Here is a 3178-nt window from a genome sequence, read left to right as displayed (position 1 = left end):
TAGTGACAGATAGACAACCACAGGACAGACAGACAGAGGTTAGGTGACATTTTAACGAAAGCTGAAGTGTTAACGTCTGTGTGTTGTGGTTCTTGACGCTAACAAAGAGAAGAAAGAGAGGAGAAAAATTGTACATGTGAAATGTTACAGAGGACATTATACAGATTTAATTCCTGTCTGAAAACGAAGAAGTAGAACTAACTAGCTAAAGCACAAAGACTGACTTGAAATAAAATCTGCCAGATTTGAAGTGGAGTTTGTACAGTATGTATTATTGTATTTATGTTTACGCTAGCTAGCAAACAAAAGATGGTCTAACGTTTCATATGGGACATATAGTGAATTGAATTTAATCTTTTTTGAGAAAATGCCGTTTTATGGTCTTAACAGGAACCTAGAATGATAAATTTTGATTTTAGGTTAAAAACTTAGTAAGTCTGTTAGACAGATAGTCGTTTATATTTAAATTTTATTCGATATGAGATAAAGTGCTTTATAAACAAATAATAGAATTAGCCAGCGCTTTGAGTGTCTGCAGTTATCCCTGAGTTCAGGCTGCAGCGATCTCCACAATGTTCAAGCTCCACGATTCAGCTTTTCTGTAATCTGAACAGACGAGTTCTGCTCAGAAAACGGCGACACGAGCAAACTTGTTGTCACGACGAACTGAAACAAATGTTCTTCAGCAGCTTTTTACAGCCTGAGACGAACAGTGAGGAAAAAAAGCAGCAAATGGGTTGATGATATCATCCTGACAGTGAACTCCTCGCCCCCCCCCTCACAGTCCAACAATTCAGGAACTCGTTGTGAAAATATATCTGATTGTCCAAGAACAAAAAAGAAATTTTATGTCCTGAAAGCTGTTTTAACCAGCGAAGCAGGAACAAAAATAAGATCCCAGATTTGAAGGTGGAGGTTTTGGTAGATCGTTACCAAAGACTGGAACAAGGGGAAACTGTTTAGCTGCAAAAAGACTGAAAGTGAGGAAAACCGTTAAGCTTAGCACAAAGACTGGAAAGTGAGGGGAAACTGTTAGCCTAGTTTAGCACAAAGACGGGAAGTGAGGGGAAAACTGTTAGCCTAGCTGAGCACAAAACGGTTAGCCTAACTCCAAGCTGTCTGATTTTAGATTCGACTGTAGGAAACACAGAACCCACCAAAAGAGAGGTGAACCACCCGAGTACCTACAACGACTCAACAGAAACAGTGACAACCACGGACCTTACCGACTAACCCACCTTCGACTACTATTACGGTATGAGGACCTAACAGAACACCGTATATTAAAGTATTAATAGTATCTTGATTAATAGTATCAGTGGTATTAATAGTATAAGTAGTATTAGTAGTATTAGTAGTATTAATAGTATTAGTAGTATTAGTAGTATCAGTGTTATTAGTAGTATAAGTAGTATTAGTAGTATTAATAGTATTAGTAGTATTAATAGTATTAGTAGTATTAATAGTATTAATATTATTAGTAGTATTAGTGGTACTAACAGCAGTATCTGTGTCTTGCAGTGACGGGTTTTTATACGCCTCACGACAGGAACAAGGTGAGAAATATTCAGTTTTTAAGTTTAAATAATGACGAGCTGACAGAGATCTCAGTGTGAGAGAGGATGTGTGTGTACGGGGTCAAAAACAATTATTATTTGACAGCAATGTTTTACTGACCTCTGTGTGACCTCTCTCAGGCCGCAGGGATTGGTCCGTTAAGCCCGGTGCTCCTCCTGGGATTGGCTGCCCATCACATCTGGAACTGATGGGGGGGCTAAGGACCACCTGCAGACAGACAGGTGAGGACAAATCAAGTTTTTGAATTAATAAGAAAAAATGTTTTTTCATACATTTCTCAAAATAAGAAATGACAAACATCAATCATTATGTAGCTAGTTAGCTTGTGTTTTGCTAGCTAATTGGCTAGTTAATCTACATGAATTGTTATCTAGTGCAGTTATTGTTAGTTAGCTAGTTACATCTGCTAAGAGCTGCTGTCAGTAAATAAGTACGAGTCAGTGAAAATGTCATCAGATAACTTTTGTTATGAACTGACAAATTAAACTAGCGACTTAATCTATATAATTTGTTAGCTAGTTAGTTAGCTGCCTGTTAACTTTAGCTTTCAGATGCAACTAGTTAGCTAACATTTTGCTAACATTAGCTAACTTAAGATTTGACTATATCTCTTTTATCTTTAAACCGTCTTCAGAATGTTCTTTCCAACATAGATTAGTAATCTATTAGAGCTCCACAACTAACTTTAGTGTTTATGGAGGATTCATTGTTAACGTGTACAAACTGAGAACGATGATGGTCAGTGGTGTCAAATGCAAACTTTAACCAGAGCTGTTCTCTGTCTGTGATGAAACTTAATCCTTGACTTGAAATCCTTTCAAATAAATTTATTGCTATGTTGAAAGTTCACACAACTGTTTGGATAAAACCCCTGTATCAACAGTCAGTTGTATAAACAAGCTGCACAACAACAGCATGGGAAAAATGAGCTTTATTAACTATAAACACGTTATATTTGTAGTAACATTTAAAACAAATTATAAAATAAAAGTTGTGATGAGACTAGTGACTTTTCCATAAGAAATGTAGTTTTAATGCAGTTCTTCTACTTCAGATGATATTTATAAATAATAAACAATGTTTTAGATTTATGTTTACTTCTATATGTGAAAATGAACTGTAATTAGATTCAATAATTAGCTTTTATTTAGTCAGCCCTGAGTTTTGTCTGCAGGTCAGTCAGTAGTGATATGCTCTTATATATCTATATGACATTCACTGACGCTACACAACTCAAACTGTAAAAACAAGACCCCTGAGGGCAGTTTGACCTTTGACCTTCAGGTTGAAGGTGAGGCAGTTCAGTAGAGTCCCATCATTCACTGCTTCCTGTGTGTTAAACCTGAGAATCTTTACGAGCTTTAGGGAGATCCTGTCAGTTCCTGCTTCATCACACTGGTTTTATTGGGAACGTTTGTTTTCCAGTTAAAGACCAACTTTATTTATTGTGAGCTGTAGTTTCAGATGACCAGTGTGACCTCTGGTAGCTGTGGAGACAGGAGGACACAAGTGTACTACTGATGGTTTCACTTTAGTTGTTTGTTCCACTAAAAGTATTTGTTGTTGGTTCACTAACAGTTCGTTGTTTGTTCCACTAACA

The 3178-nt window shown here is 36.7% G+C and overlaps 1 long non-coding RNA gene across 1 annotated transcript in view; it reads left to right on the top strand.

The window, feature by feature from the left end:
• The window catches only part of LOC118323801, a 2044-nt gene extending 244 nt beyond the window's left edge, over positions 1-1800 (top strand). Inside the window, exons 2-3 of the long non-coding RNA XR_004796526.1 lie at positions 1522-1556; positions 1698-1800. This is a non-coding gene — a long non-coding RNA (uncharacterized LOC118323801). The remainder of the gene's footprint in view (positions 1-1521; positions 1557-1697) is intronic.
• Positions 1801-3178: the final 1378 nt, after the last annotated feature.

This window comes from Morone saxatilis, unplaced genomic scaffold (assembly GCF_004916995.1).
Source record: "Morone saxatilis isolate NCDOM2014 unplaced genomic scaffold, NCSU_SB_2.0 Contig149, whole genome shotgun sequence".
NCBI lineage: Eukaryota > Metazoa > Chordata > Actinopteri > Moronidae > Morone > Morone saxatilis.
The sequence above is the reverse complement of the archived record's forward strand: the minus strand, read 5'-3'. Positions and strand labels throughout refer to the sequence as shown.